At 40.2% G+C, this 23,603-nt stretch overlaps 1 long non-coding RNA gene across 2 annotated transcripts in view; it reads right to left on the bottom strand.

The window, feature by feature from the left end:
* Window positions 1-259: 259 nt before the first annotated feature.
* The window catches only part of LOC147374241 (uncharacterized), a 43,872-nt gene continuing 20,528 nt past the window's right edge, over window positions 260-23,603 (bottom strand). The window contains exons 1-2 of one of the 2 annotated variants that reach the window (XR_015163225.1): window positions 16,888-17,615; window positions 260-1,451 (exon numbers count right to left, since the gene is read on the bottom strand). This is a non-coding gene — a long non-coding RNA (uncharacterized LOC147374241). Of the gene's footprint in view, window positions 1,452-16,887; window positions 17,616-23,603 lie in introns of those variants that run through there. The other variant, XR_015163224.1, reaches the window with a different exon arrangement.

Raw genomic sequence — 23,603 nt, 5'->3', positions numbered from 1 at the left:
GTCCCCTGCATCTATGTTATCATACAGCCAAACTCATCTTTGCAGTGTGCTCAATGGCTCGGTCATGTCCAACTCATTACGATCCCCATGGACTGTAGCTTGCCAGGCTCCTCTGTCCACCTATGGGATTATCCAGGCAAGAATACCAGAGTGGCTTGACATTTCCTCCTCCAAACTCATGTTTAATGGTAACATAACTGAAATGAAAATGAGATTTTGGTTGACTGCAGGGTCAGTGGTATTGTACAAGCACTAGAAAAAAATTTTAGAACTTATTTTATTGCTTTTGAGGACAGTAAATATTTGTAGAATATATGATCATAAAAAGGGAAGAAATAATTGCTCTTTTTACTATGCTGATAAAAGTAGGGTTGCACAGTCTGAGAGGGTTGCTAGCCAACAAGAATTGATCAAGATAAAAATGAACAAAATATTGAGAAGGAAAAAAGAGTTGTGTCATGTGGGGAATACTCAATTCTCATGAACTAAAGAAATTTGGGACATTCAACCACAAGAAAAAAATTCCCACATGATGGATGGAAATAAAGGGAAAAAAGACACGAATGACTGCCTTAAAAATAGGAAGGACTTCCATATAAAAACAGAATTAAATTTGTCCTGTATGGAAGTTCCAAGATGGTAGTTTGACTCTGTATGGGCAAGACCTATTCAACAAGCACAGCACTCCAAAATTAAGAGAATATTAATAGCTCCAAGAAATGTTCACATAAAGTATGATTATAGTCCACCCCTCCACCTGAGTTACTTTTGCAGCTTCTTCCTACCTGATCTCCCATCTCCAGTGCCTCTCCAACAGCCTAAGCAAACCATTCAAAGTATAGAACTGCCCTGTATTCCCCTACTTAAAAGTCTTCAAAACATTCCACTGCCTTTAGAACAGAATCCAAACTCCTTCACTAAACATTTTCAGCCTCCTCTTTCATAGTTCTGCCTTTGTACTCTGGACTTCAGACCGAATGAATGTTTCCCAGACCTATGAAGAGAACATGCTTCACTCATCTTCAGATTTCAGCTCTCATTAGTGTCTTTATATACCACACAATAATTTCCCCTCAACATCGGGTAAGTTCTTCTCATCCTTCAGATAGCAGCTTTGGTATCCAGCTCAAATATCCTTATCAGATGAAACATGCTGAAGTCATCATCAAGCTCATAAACACTAACAAAAGAAACAAAATCATGTGATCTTTTGAAAACATAAACCAGAACACCCCACTCTTTGTTCAAATTCTACAGTCGCTTCTGATCACATTTAGAACAAAATCCTCTTCACCATGGTCTGCAAAGCTTTGTGGTGGCCTCTGGCTCCCTCCATCCTCAACTGCTGTCAGTGCTTCTCTCTGCTCCAGCCATGCTGCCTGCTTGCTGTTCCTTCAACATGTGATGCATGTTCCTGGCCTCATAATCTTTTCACTTGCAGCCTCCTCTACCTGGAACAAATATTTTCCCAGATATTTGCATAAGTTACTTCATGCAGAATTTGGCTCATTTGTCATTTCCCCACCACCATCTATCAAAAACAGACTTCTCCACACTCTTTCCCTTTTTCTTTTGTTATTTCATTTTATAATCCTTATCACTATCTGAGATCCTATTATACATTCTTGCTTATGTATTCTTTCTTTCCCCTGACAGAAATAAATGTAAGCTCCATGAGAAAAGAGACAATGTCTTGTCTTGTCTGTATCTCCAGCACTTAGACCAGGGCAAAGAAAATACTAAGCACTCATTAAATTTTAATAATGAATGACTGAATCATCCTGTTTTTCTACATAGCATTCGTTATTATCTGAAATTTAGCCTACTCATTTCCTCTATTGTTTGTTTACTCTGTCTCTACCTTTTAAATAGAATATAGGTTCTATGAGCCCTAGAAGTTTATCTCTCTTGATCCTCGAGAGAACAGGGCTGGGGAAGAAAAAACAAAATAGTGTGTGAACTTGACAGGTGAAAGTGTTAGTCACTCAGCTGTGTCCGACTCTTTGTGACCTAATGGACATAACCCACCAGGCTCCTCTGTCCATGGAATTCTCTAGGCAAGAACACTGGAGTGGGTTGCCATTTCCTTCTCCAGGGAATCTTTCTGACCTAGGGACTGCCACATTGCAGGCAGACTCTTTACCAAGAGAGCCACCAGGGAAGCAGAATAATATCCTATATAGTCCTGGTTATAGCCCTTGCACTTTACAAAAATGCTTATTTCATTGTCTGTATTTTCCACTAGACTGTAGGCTCAGAGAAGTCAGGAACTTATTTTCTTCACGAGTTACACCCTCAGCATTTATCATAAACCCTTGGTATAAAAACTTTCATTTTATAAGTGTATCCATGCAAAGAAGGAAAAGAGTGGAGGAAAGGACAAAAGAACAGGCAGAAGGAAAGATGAAGAACTTTTTCAGAGGGTTGAAAAGATTATTTAGGATCTAAAGTGATTGAACGAGATGACCATTGATATTCCTGAGTTTTTCCCAAGGGAAGTCCCAAAGGAGCTACAAAAGAATAAATGCATAAATTAAGGCTCTAAAATAGATTCTAAGAAGCCAGTTAGAGTATAAGAATCTAAGCACGTGGCTTCCTGTCAAACATTTGTCACTAGGACACTGCTCACATTAATGTCAAATATATACCAGTCACTTGCATCAACAATGCTCAAGTAGTTCAAATATTTTTGTTTGTGGGTCCTAGGGAAAATTCTTTCTTTTCCTAGAATTTCATATTTCTCCTCCTGTGTCCCCACAGCTTTTGATCTTTATATACATTTTTATACTTGAAAGTTGTTCACTATCACCTTATTATAGTTCTCTACAACAAAATATAGGAATTTTAGTATTCTATGAACACAAGGCTATACATTTTCTTTGAATTAATAATTCATTAAAATTAGTATTGATTTAAAATGAACAAAATAACATATAAATTTAAAAGGTGAACATAAATATAAAAAAGTATATCAATATTAAATAGAAAGTAAAATTATAAATATGAAAACGGAACTTTGTTGGGCCTATACAGCTTAATGAGAAGGGGAAATGTACCATGTCTTTTTTTTTTTTTTGTACCATGTCTTGATTAGAGGACTCACTGAATGGTCCCTCTGCCTGTGGCTCTACTGGCTTTGAAGTCCCAAGGTCAAGTCTCATAATAAGATTCCTGGTGGGTGAAGGTAGGTTTTTCTTTTATAATTTGGGCAGAGAGGTTTTGTGGAAGAGGAGGTCACAAAGGGAATATCCACCTCAGATAACTTCTGAGGTAAATCAGTTTTTGAAAATAGTACATTCTTGCATGCTCAGTCACTCAGTCATGTCTGACTCTTTGTGACCCCATGGACTGTAGCTTGCCAGGCTCCTCCGTCCATGGGATTTCCCAGCCAAGAATACTGGAGTGGGTTGCCATTTCCTTCTCCAGGGGATCTTCCCCACCCAGGGATAGAACCGTCACCTCCTGCATCTCCTGCATTGGCTAGGGGATTCTTTACCACTAGCATCACCTGGGAAGGCCATTCTCTGGGAAATGGTCCCCCTAAAATGACCCACCAGTGTACCCCTTAGAAAATCTCTTTGTACCCTGGTCTGAGGATCACCGGCTGTCATCACAGTGAAGCTCATCTGAAGCTCTCCTCCTCTTGTGAGCATCTCTCCCCCAGCAGTTTCCCTCACTCTCTTCACTGAAATTTAGAGCCTCTCTACTAAATTTCAGGCCAGCCTTTCCAGCCCTGGCATGGTATTCCCACATGCACACCTATCTGAAAACTTACAATCCACACACCCCAAGATAACATTATCCCTGTCTCAGCCCCCAAAATAGGTTACACCATCTCTTATATTTTCTATTTTACACAGTGGCATCACAAATCTTCCAGAAACTCAAGCTAAAAACATTAACTCTGAACAGTGAATCTAGTAAGAATTGAGATAATTAGCTGATCTCTAGCCAGCAGACTAATGAAGCTCAGACATGACACTTTCTGGGTGGTCTTGGAAGCTGGAAGTACAGAAGGTATATCTCTTTCCCTTGAAGATGAATCTTAACAGATGAGATCTCAGTAGGTGGAGATAGGCTGATTCTTCTGACAATGGTCAGTAAGCCCTCCAGAATAAGCCAGGGAACCTTGGTTAAGATTGAGCCTCTTAATTTGGTTCTAGTAAATTAGAATGGGTCTTACATAGGAAGGATATAGTTATAACACCATCCTCTCACAGGGGATTACAGATCTAATGTGATTGGACTAGAAGCCTTGTTTCTGGTTCTATTCAAAGACAGCTTTCCCATGTTCCTTTTCACGTCTAGAGTTAAAATACTGGTCATGAGGTGCTGAGATTAGCTGCTTAGTCGTGTCCAACTCTGTGACCCTATGGACTGCAGTTGGCCAGGCTCCTCTGGCCATGGGATTCTCCAGGAAAGAATACTGGAGTAAGTTGCATGCTCTCCTCCAGGGAATCCTCTCAGCCCAGGTCTCCCACATTGCAGGCATATTCTTTACCTTTTGAGCCACCAGGAATTCCCAAGAATATTGGAGTGGGTAGCCTATTCCTTCTCCAGGGGATCTTCCTAACCCAGGAATCAAACCGGGGTCTCCTGCACTGCAGGTGGGTTCTTTACCAGCTGAGCTACCAGGAATTAAATACCAAGAACAACAGTTTGCTCTTTGAGATGTTAACCATTCCTCAGTCCCAAGGTCTGGAAGAAGACACCACAATGAACTAAGGTGGGGTCTACTTCACAGCTTCTACAGAGGAACCTGAGAGATATGTATTATATATAATCTCAACATAAGAAAAGGGGGAAGAGACACTGAAAGTAAATAGAGCCCTAAGCAAGTAGGATGGGAACTTGAGATACAAAAATATTTAGATGCTCTGGACTAATAAAGACTAATTCATGGAAAGTATTACTGGACAATAATTATTCATGTGAATATTCCCACAAAGACTGCTGAAGATGTGCATTATACAGAGCTCCTTCCATTTTAAGGGGGGGAAAATCAGCTTAAACTAGCTGAAAAGAAAAAAAAAAAAAAAAACTGTGGGATTTATTAATTCATGTGACTGGAGAATTCAGGGGCACATCAGCCTCAGACACTGTTAGACCCTCAGGCTCATGCTGCCAAGCCATGTATTTTCCTCCCCATTTTCAGTTCTGCCCTCCTCCTTGGTCAGCTTCATTTTCCAAGCAACCTATCAAATTCAACCAAGGAAATGAAGGAAAATGAATGCTAGCAATTCTACACTATGACCCTTATAGCTAGTGATACACAGAGGAAGAAAGAGTCCACAACCAATCTCCAGGAGGGCATTTGACTGACCCGATTTTGGACACGTGTATGTCCTTGAACCGCTCATTTTGTCAGGGGAACGAGGGAGTTTGATGGCCAGTGCTTGAGCCCATCTATCACTGTGGCCACCTGGTAAGCCTTAGAAACTCCCTGACAGTATTCCCCACAGGAAGAAGTTATATACCAAAGAGAAAAGGAAGAAAAGGGAAGGGGAGGGAAGCAAGCCAGAAAAATCAAGCTGTAACTATTAAAGACCCTGGTAGGAGGATTCCCATGTTTGCTGGCTTGGTTTCTTTTCCTTCTCTGCTTTCAGAGACTGATTTTCTCCTGCCAGATTGGTTCCTCTGGATCTTTTCTTTCAAAATCAGTACATAAGAGAGAATGGGGAAAAAGAAGAGAAAAGACATAAGGTGTGCAGGGGTGTGATTTGGCAAAACTTGGAGAGAAAGAGGCACAGAGCTGAGATTGTGTGAGAAAAATGGATGGGTGACAAAGGAAATATTTAAAGTATTGCTTTAGGTTATGTAATGCCTTTCATGTGGTTTAAGCAAATAAGTAAACAGAGAGCTATTCTGAACTGTTGTTGGGTTTCTAAATCATTCCTTTGACAACTATAGTATGATTAGATCCTATTGTAGAGTATTGTACAAATACTATACTCTATTAATGTTTACACATGTACCTCCCTTACTAGATCAAAGTTTTCCTGAAGGTCGTTATATCTTACACCATAGTGCTTTGCACACAGAAAGGACTCAGAAACTTAATTGTTGATGTGTGATTTTTTTTCACTCTCAAGATACTCCAATAAAGTAGGTCCTTCATTTTTAAAAATCCTAAAGATTGTGTTTCCATGGCCTCTGATTACAACTTTTTTTAAGTACACAAGAATTCCCTTTGTGCCTTCATAAACTCATTCTAAGGAATTTTCTCTCTTCATTTAAAAATCAACATAGTTAGATCAGATCAGATCAGATGAGTTGCTCAGTCGTGTCCTACTCTTTGCGACCCCATGAATCACAGCACGTCAGGCCTCCCTGTGCATCACCAACTCCCAGAGTTCACTCAGACTCACGTCCATTGAGTCAGTGATGCCATCCAGCCATCTCATCCTCTGTCATCCCCTTCTCCTCCTGCCTCCAATACCTCCCAGCATCAGAGTCTTTTCCAATGAGTCAACCCTTCGCATGAGGTGGCCAAAACACTGGAGTTTCAGCTTTAGCATCATTCCTTCCAAAGAAATCCCAGGGCTGATCTCCTTCAGAATGGACTGGTTGGATCTCCTTGCAGTCCAAGGGTCTCTCAAGAGTCTTCTCCAACACCACAGTTCAAAGGAATCAATTCTTCGGTGCTCAGCCTTCTTCACAGTACAACTCTCACATCCATACATGACCACAGGAAAAACCATAGCCTTGACTAGACGGACCTTTCTTGGCAAAGTAATGTCTCTGCTTTTCAATATGCTATCTAGGTTGGTCATAACTTTCCTTCCAAGGAGTAAGCGCCTTTTAATTTCATGGCTGCAGTCACCATCTGCAGTGATTTTGGAGCCCAGAAAAATAAAGTCTGACACTGTTTCCACTGTTTCCCCATCTATTTCCCATGAAGTGATGGGACCAGATGCCATGATCTTCGTTATCTGGATGTTGAGCTTTAAGCCAACTTTTTCTCTCCACTTTCACTTTCATCAAGAGGCTTTTGAGTTCCTCTTCACTTTCTGCCATAAGGGTGGTGTCATCTGCATATCTGAGGTTATTGATATTTCTCCCGGCAATCTTGATTCCAGCTTGTGCTTCTTCCAGTCCAGCGTTTCTCATGATGTACTCTGCATATAAGTTAAATAAACAGGGTGACAATATACAGCCTTGACGTACTCCTTTTCCTATTTGGAACCAGTCTGTTGTTCCATGTCCAGTTCTAACTGTTGCTTCCTGACCTGCATACAAATTTCTCAAGAGGCAAATCAGGTGGTCTTGTATTCCCATCTCTTTCAGAATTTTCCACAGTTTATTGTGATCCATACAGTCAAAGGCTTTGGCATAGTCAATAAAGCAGAAATAGATGCTTTTCTGGAACTCTCTTGCTTTTTCCATGATCCAGCGGATGTTGGCAATTTGATCTCTGGTTCCTCTGCCTTTTCTAAAACCAGCTTGAACATCAGGAAGTTCACAGTTCACATATTGCTGAGACTGGCCTGGAGAATTTTGAGCATTACTTTACTAGCATGTGAGATGAGTGCAATTGTGCGGTAGTTTGAGCATTCTTTGGCATTGCCTTTCTTTGGGATTGGAATGAAAACTGACCTTTTCCAGTCCTGTAGCCACTGCTGAGTTTTCCAAATTTGCTGGCATATTGAGTGCAGCACTTTCACAGCATCATCTTTCAGGATTTGGATTAGCTCAACTGGAATTCCATCACCTCCACTAGCTTTGTTCATAGTGATGTTTTCTAAGGCTCACTTGACTTCACATTCCAGGATGTGAGCACACCATCATGATTATCTGGGTCATGAAGATCTTTTTTGTAGAGTTCTTCTGTGTATTCTTGCCACCTCTTCTTAATATCTTCTGCTTCTGTTAGGTCCATACCATTTCGGTCCTTTATCAAGCTCATCTTTGCATGAAATGTTCCTTTGGTATCTCTGATTTTCTTGAAGAGATCCCTAGTCTTTCCCATTCTGTTGTTTTCCTCTATTTCTTTGCATTGATCGCTGAAGAAGGCTTTCTTATCTCTTCTTGCTGTTCTTTGGAACTCTGCATTCAGATGTTTATATCTTTCCTATTCTCCTTTGCTTTTCGCTTCTCTTCTTTTCACAGCTATTTGCAAGGCCTCCCCAGACAGCCATTTTGCTTTTTTTGCATTTCTTTTCTATGGGAATGGTCTTGATCCCTGTCTCCTGTACAATGTCATGAACCTCATTCCATAGTTCATCAGGCACTCTATCTATCAGATCTAGGCCCTTAAATCTATTTCTCACTTCCACTGTATAATCATAAGGGATTTGATTTAGGTTATACCTGAATGGTCTAGTGGTTTTCCCTACTTTCTTCAATTTAAGTCTGAATTTGGCAATAAGGAGTTCATGGTCTGAGCCACAGTCAGCTCCTGGTCTTGTTTTTGCTGACTGTATAGAGCTTCTCCATCTTTGGCTGCAAAGAATATAATCAATCTGATTTCGGTGTTGACCATCTGGTGATGTTCATGTGTAGAGTCTTCTCTTGTTTTGTTGGAAGAGGGTGTTTGTTATGACCACTGCATTTTCTTGGCAAAACTCTATTAGTCTTTGCCCTGCTTCATTCTGTATCCTAAGGCCAAATTTGCCTGTTACTTCAGGTGTTTCTTGACTTCCTACTTTTGCATTCCAGTCCCCTATAATGAAAAGGACATCTTTTTTGGGTGTTAGTTCTAAAAGGTCTTGTAGGTCTTCATAGAACCGTTCAACTTCAGCTTCTTCAGCATTACTGATTGGGGCATAGACTTGGATTACTGTGATATTGAATGGTTTGCCTTGGAAATGAACAGAGATCATTCTGTCGTTTTTGAGATTGCATCCAAGTACTGCATTCTGGACTCTTCTGTTGACCATGATGGCTAGTCCATTTCTTCTGAGAGATTCCTGCCTGCAGTAGTAGATATAATGGTCATCTGAGTTAAATTCACCCTTTCCAGTCCATTTCAGTTCGCTGATTCCTAGAATGTCGACATTCACTCTTGCCATCTCTTGTTTGACCACTTCCAATTTGCCTTGATTCATGGACCTGACATTCCAGGTTCCTATGCAATATTGCTCTTTACAGCATTGGACCTTGCTTCTATCACCAGTCACATCCACAGCTGGGTATTCCTTTTGCTTTAACAAGATAGTTAAGGCAATATAACCTATCAACATCACAGAATCAAAGTAAGTAAGGCATGGAAGAGAACTTAAAATACCAAAACCAACTCCTTCATTTGCTAGAAGGAAATGGGATCTCTTTCTAGTTAAATTATTTGTTGACCCATATGGCTATTTAGAGCCTAAATCACAGATTTGAGTTCCAAAACTACAGTTTCAGGACTGTTTCTATGCATCATCTTGCCTCCTAAACATTACACCTTCTTGAAGACATGTTCAATCCTCTTCTCTTCATACTGCTGCTGCTGCTAAGTCGCTTCAGTCATGTCTGACTCTGTGCGACCCCACAGACAGCAGCCCGCCAGGCTAAATAAGTATAATTATTCCTGCCTTTCCCATAGTTTCCAATTAAAAAAAAAAAAAAAACAGTGTGTGAATAATATGGGGTAGTATTAGAACACATCTTTAGATTCTGACCAGTCTTGATTCTTCTTTTTTGAAGTTGTATGATTTGGTGGAAGTTTTTCTATAAAATTCATGTAATCATACTTACAGTTTACCAGGTATCTACAAGGTACTGAACTGTAGGCACCAGAAAGATAAAACAAATAACATATCATAGGCCCTAAACATATATTAGGAGTTTTTTTCTGCCAAACCACAACCCCATCCATAGCTGAATAACATTTGTGAAAAATACTGAAACATACAGAAGTCTATGTCAGAAGTTACAATTTTAGCTCAATGAAGAAACTGCAGTTGAAAGTTGGAATATCAAGAAATTTAAGTACTATATGTTAAATTAATCATTGATCAAGTTAATAACATTTCTTAGCTAACTCACAGCCCCATGATACTAATGAAATAAAATATTGCTTTAATTTTTTTTTTTTATCATGAGAATGTATTAGCACCAAATAAGAACAGGAGCCCAAACCACAAAGTACTCAGAGGGGTCTGAGATTTATTTAAAAGACAAAGTTATTTTGTCACTGATAGCAGTAGAGATTAGAAACTAAGTAACAACTCTCTCTCAAACATTACCACCTAATTTACAATAGCGCAGCAGCAAGGAGAGCAGTCTTGTAGATGAAAAGTAATTTGATAAAATAATGGCTGCCATTTTTCTACTGCAATTGCTCTGCAACATAATTTATAGGGCCCATACTTCTCATCTCCTTGATGACAGGTAATGGAAAAAATTTCAGCAGCAAACCTTGATAGTAGGCTAAGACCATTTGGATCAGTACTTCTAACTCATTTTTAACTGTTTCCTCAATTATCTTCTTTCAAATTTTATCCCATTTCATCAAAAAGAAGGACAAAGGTTGATAATAAGAAAATCTCTGTTCAACATTGAGACTTTTAGATTAAAAATAGCTGTAAAATGATTTTGACTCTATATTGTAAAGATATTGGTTCATTTTCTACATTGAGATGATAATAAATTAATCTACAACTATCACCATGAATACTAAAAGATGCAATACAGAGTTACATGTATGGCTCTTCTAAAAATGAAGCTCACAATTTTTTTTTTTTTTTAGTTGACTCTGTGCCCTATGCATTTCAAGTAAGCCCTGAAGTAATTTAAAAATTATCACAAAATGTGATATTTAAGAACAAAAGTGAAACAGACCACCAGAAAGATGTAGGTGGAATATAAATTTTAAGCACCTAAGTTGAGTTGATTAAAATCTTGAATCCTAAATTTAGCTATTGAATTTCTGTAATCAAATGATATAAATAATGAACAACTGCAGTAACTTTCACTTTTAGCCACTCACACCATCTTTTCCCTCACATTTTGTATGAATTCTAATTTCTTCCATACTCTTTGTATGGATCTTATCTTGATTTTGGGATTATGTGGGGTAAAATGATAAATAGGTAAGTCAGATATTTGATCCTTAATCTTTCCTAGTGATAGGTCAGGATGCCACATCTCCATGCAAGATAATAGGGGGGGAAAGACCATTTAAAACCCAAAAGATAAAATTTTAAAGTACTAAGTTAAGAAACGACTAATTATATTTTATAAAGGCTTCCCAGGTGGTGCTAGTGGTAAAGAATCTGCCTGCCAATGCAGGAGACATAAGAGACTCAGGTTCGATCCCTGGGTTGGGAAGATCCTTTGGAGGATGGCATGGCAACCCCTCCAGTATGCTTGCCTGGAGAATTCCATGGACAGAGGAGCCTGGTGGACTATAGTCCATTGGGCTGCAAAGATTCGGACATGACTGAAGTGACTTAGCACTCATGCATGACAACTAAGATTATGCTATTGATATTCAGCTCTTCCTTCTAGTAAGTGCTAAGCATAAAATTTAACCTTTTAGAAACTGCTCCTAGAGCAAGGCAATATACTCTGTATTTAACACAGTCAAAGAAGTTTCATTATTTCTGGTACAGTTGAAGGACAACTGTACAATCCATCTAAAGAAACTATTCCAAAATATTTACATAAAAATCTACATGTTTATTCTCCCAATAAATAATCAGAAACTTCGGTGTTCTGGGCACCATTCTGGAAGCAAGAGATTTAATAGCAAAGCTGCCTTTGCTGAGTTTCCTTTCATTCCAGGGAAGAATACACAAAAAAATAGATCTGGAATACAACAGGCAAGTGCTCTGAAAAAAAATAAAGCACCATGGAGGAGAGAAAAACATAGGTAATATTTTAAATAATTAAATCTGAGATAATACAGATTAATATTTTTCAGAGTAACTAAGAAAACACCTTTAAGGAGAAAATTTTGGAGCAAACTGCTGAAAGTGATTATGTAGCCAACAGAAAAGCATGTCCTAAGGTCCTGAGGCAGGATATTAGAAAGGAGACCTAGGGTACAAACCAGGATAATGCTAATTTAAAATAGAATTCCACATCATTTTATATCTTTCCTCTCTCTAATCGGGTTTTGACAACAATGTTTTAAAACAGAGTAAAGAAATAATGATAGTCTGAGATCAACTTCCTGGACATAATTAGGCCAATATATAGCTTCTGAATGTTGAGAAAAAGGATTCTGATAAGCCAATTAATTATTAAGTTGCCTTTAATCATCCTTGGCAATTTTCCTAGTAACATGAAATTGCTTTGCATTGTGACTGATAATAAAACACATGCTCTTAAGTTATGCTTCTCATATGAAATACAGTTTGAGGAAATGATAATTCAGTTGTTTCTAAGCTAACAGAGTCTGAAATGTATGTCCAGAATTTGGTCTATAATTTTGAAGTCATAAAGTGACTGCTTCCTGAAAGAAGCATAAAACTAGAACTAATTTAAGAGTTTGACTATTAGAGGTAGGGCTCATCACTCAGGAAAGATTTTGTGTGGTTTTTCTGCCATGTGATTCTCTCTTGGGGTTTTGTTCAACTTGACCTGTGAGAAATTCTAAGGGAAATGAGGCTGAACTAGCTTAACTATGGTGAAGGTGCTGAGGATGGCATGTGAAGAGAGAAACCTGTCATGTGTATATGTTAGCAGAATGCTCAAGGTTTTCTGGAGAATTTATCAACAACTAAAATGGTTTTCTTTGATGGTGGTCATCTCAAAACAAAACAAACAAACAAATTCCAGCCTAACTTCTCTACTACTTGCCAGATAATTATTTTACTGAAAAAATGCAAAAATGTTTTTTCTCGGATTAACTATAGTTATTGTTGTTGTTTAATTACCCTCACCCCTCTCTCTCTTTTAATCTTGATTTTTTCCTTTGTTTCTTGGCTCAGTCTACCATGTCTCCCCAACATTTGAGTGTACAATTTTCCTTCCAAATGACTTTGAGAATACAAACATATCCAGTTAAATATCTCTGAATTATTCCTTGGTTAATCTTCACTGATCCTTCAAGAATCTAATGAAAGTTATTGAGTTTCTCCCCTCCTAAAATGCAACACATCCGTGCACAGAAAATTTTACGCAGATTCTCAGGCTTCTGCGAAAATCCCCTTGTGTCACATAAAGTAAGAGCTCCTGCTGATATGGAATTACAGACTTCTCTGATGCCACCCACAAAAACTTTAGATCCAATTACAAGTCAGACAGACACAAACTAATACTTGAAGTCATTTATAAATATTAAATATTAGCACTTCTCATTCTGCTCTTTCATGAAGCCATGCAATGAGCACAGCGTCTCTACCTGTCATGAGTTTGATCTGAATACCTGATAAAACCTGCCTCCTTAGAGAATGCAATGTGTTTAAATTGTTCTATAAGCCAACAAAGCCTTTGAGTGGCTTCTATTAACTTGCTTATGACATTGTCAAGATAGTTTTGCCTGATACTCCTAGTTTCCTATGGGATTTTGCCAAATAATATAGCCAATATTATCAGCTCTGTTTCTTTCTCTCTTTCTCTCTTTAGTCCCTAAGTCATGTCTGACTCTTGCAACCCCATGGATTGTAGCCTGCCAGGCTCTTCTGTCCATGAGATTCTCCAGGCAAGAATACTGGAGTGGGTTGCCATTTCTTTCTCCAGGGGATCTTCCCAACCCAGGGATCAAACCCAGGTCTCCTGCACTGCAGGCAGATTCTTTACCAACTGAGCTATGAGGGAAGTCTGTTTCTTTAACCAAGGCTAACTGTAGCATATCTACTGTTTGTTTCACATAATTAGAATCTTTCAGACAGCATCACATGCACCATATTATCAAAACCCAAGAAATTCTCCAAAAAAAGAACGAGATCTTCACTGTACCTAGTGGACTTACCTCTCATAGCTTTACCTTTCCAGTTTAGCAAGTAACCAGCTTGATAATGAGAAATATAAAATTTAAATTGGAAATAATCCTTTTACATGCTCAATAACATTATTATACCTTATTGAAGAAGGTCAATAAGCTGGCATTGAATGTACATTGGGAATATGTGCCCACAGGAAAGCTGAGATCCAATATCAATGTTAAAAATGCAGAAACCTATCTCGCTTGGCAATTTTCCTTGAAAAAGTGAGTAGTTTTTGTGCTTTCTAATGCTTAGAAAAAATCCAATTTGTTGAAATTGAGCATACGCTAAATAATTAATGTGTATGTCCTAAAAGCTATTCATTGTAAAGCTAGTCCGGCCCTTATTTAAGTCATCCTGCATAGGTATTCTGCATCGCTCAATACCTAATAAAAAATAATTGAGATAACCACAGAACTAAAGGCACTCAGCCAGGTCACTTAGCAAAGCTCAGTGTTGAGGAACTGTTTTCCATAGCTTCAACATGTGTTGTGACAACTTTCATCTGCACTATATTTCCAAGAATGTCTGTATGGCGAACAATCTTAAAAGAAAGAGATAATGTCTCCCTCTGTGCAGAGAATAGAGGTCTTTAGTGACAAGAATAATTTAAAAAGTCTCTCCCTCTGGAACAAATTTTAGCAAACTGGCTAGCATCTTCTTCATAACACTGAGACTCAGGATTCCTCAGCTATGCCACAGATCCACTCTCTACACTATGTATCTAGATCATTTCATATCATGCCATAGGACTTAGGGGACAAAGGAAACCAATAAGAACAGGAAGTTCAAGTTTCTTGGTCTGCCTAGAATAATAAATCCTTTGTCTCTGATCCAGGAGTCTCCTGTCTTCTACCAGCATTTTAAAACAGAGGCCGACTAACTTGTTATTCTGCAGTCTGGGTGAAATCTCAGACTCTTCATGGTTCTTGATGCTAAGCTAAATAAGCAAAGCCAATTGAGATAGAAAATTGAATCTAGGAACTTCTGTATTTGGTCAAGACAGAGTAACGAACCAAATTTAATATCATGCCCAAAATAACTATAACAATAAAAAAATACAGGAACACAATGTTTTTAAGACACTTGTACATCAGGCAGTATAGAACAGTGATCTCTGAGAGAGGGGGAACAAAATGCCTGCTAGAATTTCCAGTCTGCAAAGAGAAGAACCCAGGAAGAGCCATCAGTTCCCCTAAGTTAAGGAGATACAGTTGAGAAATCTAAGCAATTAGAGTTTGCAAGGCAGAGGAAAGGACAGAAGGAAATGGCACAGAGAAAGAACTCCAGAGACTGGAGAGAATTCTCCTTCAGTCATCAACTGAGTACTGATCAGTGCACGTGTATGAAGAAATCACCAAAGGCAGAGAAAAGAAGCCCCCCTGGGGCTTACAAAGGGCAAGGAATAATTTGTGCTCCCAACAGCCGGAGTGAAAACCCCCTAAGTGATGGAGAACATAAAAAAGTATTGTCTCAGTTCTTTTTTCTTTTTTTAAGTCTCTCAGTCGTGTCCAACTCTTTATGACCCCATGGACTGTACAGTCCATGGAATTCTCCAGGCCAGAATACTGGAGTGGGTAGCTCTTCCCTTCTCCCTTACCAACCAAGGGATTGAACCCAGGTCTCCTGTATTGCAGGTGGATTCTTTACCAGCTGAGATACCACGGAAGTGGAATAAAATTATCCCCAGACTAAATAAAGACTGCTCTGGATCCACCAGACACCTCAAAAGAATCAAACTGCTTCCAAGTTACTTAGCTGCATCCCAGAACAAAATTCAAGAATATTCATATTAATAAACAAGTAACAATATTCAGCATGCAACAAGGTAACATTCATCATATCTGTATCCAATCAAAAGTCACTATACGTGCAAAGAAGCAGGAAAATACAACTTGTGGATGGTGGAGGGAGATAACCAGGAGATTCTCTCTATTCAAAATGTGATTCACAGATCAGGAGCATCTGTCACCTGGGAGCTTGTTAGAAATGCAAAAAATGTTAGGCCCCACCTCAGCTCCACTGAATCAGAATCTGCATTTCAATAAGATCCCTCAGGAGATTAAATGCACATGAAAATTTGAGAGTCACAGAACTAAAACTCAGAAGTCAAGGGAGTAACTCTAAGGACTGACTTGAAGAAATGTTTGCTCAGAGACTTATATAAAGAACACAGATGTGGAAAGGAATATTTATTAAGCATATTCTAGATTCTGGATATTTTATTTTCTAAACATATAACAAAGTAATATATGCACTTGTTAATAAAAATAAAATTCTATAATAGGTGTTTTAAATGGAAAGTAGAATTCCCCAATCCACCTTTTCCAATCTGAACTCTGGCTTTCAAAAGGTGATCACTTTTAACTTTTTTGTTTCAGCTCTTCTAGTAGTTAGTTCTTTAATATTTAAAACTATGCTTACATTAAAATCTCTTGATCTGTCAAATCTCTCTGGTATAAAATATAAAGACAGCTTATTAAGACTATTTTTCTAGCCTCTCCTTATTTTTGTCAGTTACTATAAATTTTTACTATAACTTTACATTTCTACTTGGACATCTATGTAATTTTAAATCATTAATATATGTATATATAATATTTCTTTTTTTCTTAAGTAATGGCATCCTTTGATGGCAGTAATACAACTATTGGAATAAGAGATCACAGGAGAGGGGGACTTCCCTGTTAAGAATCCACCTTCCAATGCGGGGGACATGGGTTAGATCCCTGGTCTGGGAACTAAGATCTGCCATGCCGCAGGGCAACTAAGCCCGCACACTCTGGAGCCTAGGGCTCCGCAACTAGAGAGAAACCCACGCGCCTCAACAAAGATCCTGAGTGCTGCAGCTAAGACCAAATAAATAAATAAAAGACCACAAGAGAAAGAGCAGGTGACATGTCTGGAAGACAGACGTGGAGTACAGAAAGAGGGTGGAACAGAGTCATTCAGTGACTATCACTGTAAAAATACAGTACATTATATAGATATCTGCATCATCAATTTTCGACTCCAAAATAGTACTTACATTTTCATTACAATCTTCATTAGGGAACAGTTTTTCTTTAAAACCTTGGCTGGATGGCAAATTAAAATTTGGGGTGAATTCATAGTCCCATGGGGTTCTTAGGCTGAATATTCCAAGTGAAGGGTTCCAGCTTCACCACAAATTTCTGTTTTAAAAAAGTATTGAGTTTTGCTTTTACAAAAGAAGATTCTCAAAGGAAGCGGGAAACACCCAACCACAGCACACTGAGTATTCTTCCTTATTTTACAAGCACTAAGGGCTGCAGCCCTCTGCTTCAAGGCTGACACTGGCGGCTGAAGAAAAATCTCACTAATTATGGTTTTTAAAACAAAATGAAAAAGACACAGAGACAACCTGATCATGGTGCACTGACCCTTTGGAGGCTGCTCAGTCCGCCCTTGCTTCTGGTGATGGTTATAAACAATTTATATGTTTCAAAGAAAGTATTACTTTAAAAAAGAGAGGGGAGGAGGGACAAGGAGAGAGAGAGAAAGAAAAGAAAGAAAAAAAAAAAAAAAAAACACCCGAACTCCTTCCCCCAAGTTTCCAATTCTGCATGAGGCCCTTAAATATTGCACTGGGAAGATGGGGTGCAGGGAGACGCTCGATTCCGGCTTAACATGACTGGCGAAAGGGGGAGATCGTGGGGACAAAACCTTTAAAAACATATTTCAGGGACCCAGAGTCTGGCTCACCCTCGCGGGCCGAACCGTTTCCAGCAAACCGGCTTCCAGAACCGGAGAGGGTCTTGGGGGCCAGTTTCAGGAAAGAGCGAGCATGGGTACGTGGCTAACCCGGGGCTGGCGGGGGCGCCCTCTGGTGGCGAGTCGCCTGTGGCGGCGCAGGGACCACAGGGGCCTTGGGCCTGGGCCTGTTGTAATCCTTCCACCTGTGACCTCCGCCTCGCACCCATTCTCACTGGCCTTCCCAGTTAGGGCTATTGGAGGCCCGACTTACAGACAATTAGGGCTCTTCGGCCTGGTCAGCTGAGCTCTTGCTATTGCCCTCGAGGCCCTTGGTCCAGGCGTCCACATGAGCAGTCTGCCACTGGCTAAGTACCCAGGTGGCTGCTTTGCCACCTGCATTGGGAGTCCTTGGGTCGTAGAGGCGGACGCTGGTCAGCACGTTGCCCCGCCAACTCCGGTGCTCTGGTCCAGGTCGCCAGCACACGGGGGTCAAAGCGGGCAGCAGCAAGTACATGCCAAGGTCCGGCCCGGTGTGCTGCCCACAAAGCCTCTCAGATGCTCGGGATAGTATCTGCTTCAGCTCCTCAAAGTATAAGAATATTAGTGGTCTTCTCCCCTCGGTACCATGTCACTCTTTAGTACCAATATCTGAAAATTCTGCCTGTACCCAGAACTTCATAAAATCAAAGTTATCTCAGCTGCTTCTTCAGCCCCTCTTTAGGCGCTCACAGTTTTAGTCCCTGGAAGGAGAAGTTGATACCAAACTCTCCTCTTCATTATCATTCTCACTCCTTCCTGCCCTGCCTTTGGCAAACCCTCCTTCATCTCTCCTGGATGTGTATATATATATGAGTCCCATTAGTTATCAATAGATGTCAGTGCTAAGTTGCTTCAGAAGTGTCCGACTCTTTGTGACCCCAAGAAGGCCTGCCAGCCTCCTGTATCTATGGGATTTCCCAAGCAAAAATACTGGAGTGGGTTGCCATTTCCTTCTCCAGGGAAATGTTAATGCCTATGTGACTTAAAAAGTGGTCCTTTATGAGTTAATTCCTATGAGATCTAAATGGTACTATTAGCAGAATTATATAGTTATTTAAAGCTTGGCTGTGAATATTATATGCCTATATATGTTTTATTCAAATGTAAAAACTTATAAAAGTATACATATAAAACAAACATACAAAAGCATCTCATGTTTAAGTTAACATGAAAATGAGCATTTACTATGTTCTTTCCATTTTTTTCCTGTAATGTTATGTGGTTCCTCAACATCAGTTCAGTTCAGTTCAGTCGCTCAGTCGTGTCCGACTCTTTGCGACCCCATGAATCGCAGCACGCCAGGCCTCCCTGTCCATCACCAACTCCCGGAGTTCACTCAGACTCACGTCCGTCGAGTCAGTGATGCCATCCAGCCATCTCATCCTCTGTCGTCCCCTTCTCCTCCTGCCCCCAATCCCTCCCAGCATCAGAGTCTTTTCCAATGAGTCAACCCTTCACATGAGGTGGCCAAAACACTGGAGTTTCAGCTTTAGCATCATTCCTTCCAAAGAAATCCCAGGGCTGATCTCCTTCAGAATGGACTGGTTGGATGTCCTTGCAGTCCAAGGGACTCTCAAGAGTCTTCTCCAACACCACAGTTCAAAAGCATCAATTCTTCGGTGCTCAGCTTTCTTCACAGTCCAACTCTCACATCCATACATGACCACAGGAAAAACCATAGCCTTAACTACACGGACCTTTCTTGGCAAAGTAATGCCTCTGCTTTTGAACATGCTATCTAGGCTGGTCATAACTTTCCTTCCAAGGAGTAAGCGTCTTTTAATTTCATGGCTGCAGTCACCATCTGTAGTGATTTTGGAGCCCAGAAAAATAAAGTCTGACACTGTTTCCACTGTTTCCCCAACTATTTCCCATGAAGAGATGGGACCAGATGCCATGATCTTCATTTTCTGAATGTTGAGCTTTAAGCCAACTTTTTCACTCTCCTCTTTCACTTTCATCAAGAGGCTTTTTAGTTCCTCTTCACTTTCTGCCATAAGGGTGGTGTCATCTGCATATCTGAGGTTACTGATATTTCTCCCGAAAATCTTGATTCCAGCTTGTGTTCTTCCAGTCCAGCATTTCTCATGATGTACTCTGCATATAAGTTAAATAAACAGGGTGACAATATACAGCCTTGACGTACTCCTTTTCCTATTTGGAACCAGTCTGTTGTTCCATGTCCAGTTCTAACTGTTGCTTCCTGACCTGCATACAAATTTCTCAAGAGGCAAATCAGGTGGTCTTGTATTCCCATCTCTTTCAGAATTTTCCACAGTTTATTGTGATCCATACAGTCAAAGGCTTTGGCATAGTCAATAAAGCAGAAATAGATGCTTTTCTGGAACTCTCTTGCTTTTTCCATGATCCAGCAGATACTGGCAATTTGATCTCTGGTTCCTCTGCCTTTTCTAAAACCAGCTTGAACATCAGGAAGTTCATGGTTCACATATTGCTGAAGCCTGGCTTGGAGAATTTTGAGCATTACTTTACTAGCGTGTGAGATGAGTGCAATTGTGCGGTAGTTTGAGCATTCTTTGGCATTGCCTTTCTTTGGGATTGGAATGAAAACTGACCTTTTCCAGTCCTGTGGTCACTGCTGAGTTTTCCAAATTTGCTGGCATATTGAGTGCAGCACTTTCACAGCATCATCTTTCAGGATTTGAAAGAGCTCAACTGGAATTCTATCACCTCCACTAGCTTTGTTCGTAGTGATGCTTTCTAAGGCCCACTTGACTTCACATTCCAGGACGTCTGGCTCTAGGTCAGTGATCACACCATCAGGATTATCTGGGTCATGAAGATCTTTTTTGTAGAGTTCTTCTGTGTATTCTTGCCACCTCTTCTTAATATCTTCTGCTTCTGTTAGGTCCATACCATTTCGGTCCTTTATCGAGCCCATCTTTGCATGAAATGTTCCCTTGGTATCTCTAATTTTCTTGAAAAGATCTCTAGTCTTTCCCATTCTGTTGTTTTCCTCTATTTCTTTGCATTGATCGCTGAAGAAGGCTTTCTTATCTCTTCTTGCTGTTCTTTGGAACTCTGCATTCAGATGCTTATGTCTTTCCTTTTCTCCTTTGCTTTTCGCTTCTCTTCTTTTCACAGCTATTTGTAAGGCCTCCCCAGACAGCCATTTTGCTTTTTTGCATTTCTTTTCCATGGGGATGGTCTTGATCCCTGTCTCCTGTACAATATCACGAACCTCATTCCATAGTTCATCAGGCACTCTATCTATCAGATCTAGTCCCTTAAATCTATTTCTCACTTCCACTCTATAAACATAAGGGATTTGATTTAGGTCATACCTGAATGGTCTAGTGGTTTTCCCTACTTTCTTCAATTTAAGTCTGAATTTGGCAATAAGGAGTTCATGATCTGAGCCACAGTCAGCTCCTGGTCTTGTTTTTGCTGACTGTATAGAGCTTCTCCATCTTTGACGGCAAAGAATATAATCAATCTGATTTCGGTGTTGACCATCTGGTGATGCCCATGTGTAGAGTCTTCTCTTGTGTTGTTGGAAGAGGGTGTTTGTTATGACCAGTGCATTTTCTTGGCAAAACTCTATTAGTCTTTGCCCTGCTTCATTCCATATTCCAAGGCCAAATTTGCCTGTTACTTCAGGTGTTTCTTGACTTCCTCCTTTTGCATTCCAGTCCCCTATAATGAAAAGGACATCTTTTTTGGGTATTAATTCTAAAAGGTCTTATAGGTCTTCATAGAACCATTCAACTTCAGCTTCTTCAGCATTACTGATTGGGGCATAGACTTGAATGGTTTGCCCTGGAAATGAACAGAGATCATTCTGTCATTTTTTGAGATTGCATCCAAGTACTGCATTTCGGACTCTTCTGTTGACCATGATGGCTAGTCCATTTCTTCTGAGGGATTCCTGCCTGCAGTAGTAGATATAATGGTCATCTGAGTTAAATTCACCCATTTCCGTTCGCTGATTCCTAGAATGTCGACATTCACTCTTGCCATCTCTTGTTTGACCACTTCCAATTTGCCTTGATTCATGGACCTGACATTCTAGGTTCCTATGCAATATTGCTCTTTACAGCATCGGACCTTGCTTCTATCACCAGTCACATCCACAGCTGGGTATTCTTTTTGCTTTGGCTCCATCCCTTCATTCTTTCTGGAGTTATTTCTCCACTGATCTCCAGTAGCAAATTGGGCACCTACTGACCTGGGGAGTTCCTCTTTCAGTATCCTATCATTTTGCCTTTTCATACTGTTCATGGGGTTCTCAAGGCAAGAATACTGAAGTGGTTTGGCGTTCCCTTTTCCAGTGGATCACATTCTGTCAGATCTCTCCACCATGACTAAATGCAGGCAGCTGCGACGACCAGCGCACAGCTGAGAGGAGCTACCCCACGTCTGAGGTCAGGGGCAGAAGCCAGGAGGACCCCATGCCCGAAGGGCGGTGGGCAAGAGGAGTTACCCCATGTCTGAGGTCAGGGGCAGTGGCCAAGAGTGCCAGACTGCAACAGCGCAGGAACGGCCGGGAGGAGCTACCCAGTGTCCGAGGTCAGGGGCTGCAGCCAGGAGGAGCTACCCCACGCCCCCACGCCCGAGGCCAGGGGCCGCGGCCGGGAGGAGCAACCCCACGTCCAAGGAGCTGTGGCTGCGTGGGCGCAGGAGGGCCTAAAGGAGTTATCCCACGTTGAAGGTCAGGAAGGGCAGCGGTGAGGAGATACCCCTCGTCCAAGGTAAGGAGCAGTGGCTGCGCTTTGCTGGAGTAGCTGTGAAGAGATACCCCTCGTCCAAGGTAAGAGAAACCCAAGTAAGATAGTAGGTGTTGCAAGAGGGCATCAGAGGGCAGACACACTGAAACCATAATCATAGAAAACTAGTCAATCTAATCACACTAGGACCACAGCCTTGTCTAACTCAATGAAACTAAGCCATGCCCGTGGGGCAACCCAATATGGGCGGGTCATGGTGGAGAGATCTGACAGAATGTGGTCCACTGGAGAAGGGAATGGCAAACCACTTCAGTATTCTTGCCTTGAGAACCCCATGAACAGTTCCTCAACATAGGCTTTGGTATTTGCTTCAAAGTACAGATAAATACTTAACCTCATTTTTATATTTAAAGAAAACTATGGTAAGATGTTTTTCTTAAAGCTTTTTAGTTCAAAACTTGAAATTCCATCCTAAGACCCAAATTACACTCCTCTGCAGAAGTCAGAATTCATGAGAAGCATGTCACGCTCACCAATGACAGCAGTAAAACAGGGGAAGCCTGTCATGCCAAGACAACACAACAAGCCCTTCTAGAATCTGCCAAAACCTGTGGAAAGGGAGAATAATACATCATATGATAAAATGGAAATGTTATCTGACTCCTTTTTAAGTCTTTACACAATTATCTATTCTGTTTCTATAATTAAAGAGCAGACCATGTTGTCAATTTTATATAATATTACTATAAAGAGACAGAAATGTGTGATAATCACCACCCCAAATTTGGCAGATAAAAAAGCGGTAGCTCCCCTTCCCCCCGAAAATAACAATTTACATTATTTTTTATGCTCAAAGAAAAACTCATGGATTTTTTAATGCCTAGTCAGTTTTCTATATCAACTTGACTTGCAAGGGTAAACTTCCTTCATGGCTTGAACTAGTTCTCATCCCCAATATTGAATCTCTGCTTTAAAAAGTGTTTTTCTGTGTTAGGCTATAATTGTAACCATTTCTGTGTTCCTGGATTATCAACCTTGATGTGAGATTTGTGCTGGATAGAGATAACGCTCTCTATTTTTTTCCACATGGTCAGCTCAGTTCCTTCCTTAAACAGAAGGATAATTAAAGGAAAGGAAACATGAAAAAAAAACACGTGCAGGCCAAGGACCTCCTTACCAAAGAGAATCAGGCCATATTAAGAACACATCAGCTAACTGTAATTTAGAATAGCTTTCTAAGGAGGCACAGAAATATAAAGCCTCTTTTCCAGTGGTTACAGGTTTCATATAGATTCTGTCCAGA

The sequence above is a fragment of the Bos grunniens genome, chromosome 4 (assembly GCF_055505025.1).
Source record: "Bos grunniens cultivar Pamir isolate PY7600 chromosome 4, Bosgru_T2T1.0, whole genome shotgun sequence".
Taxonomy (NCBI): domain Eukaryota; kingdom Metazoa; phylum Chordata; class Mammalia; order Artiodactyla; family Bovidae; genus Bos; species Bos grunniens.
Note: the sequence above shows the minus strand (reverse complement) of the source record. Positions and strands in the feature narration are given on the sequence as shown.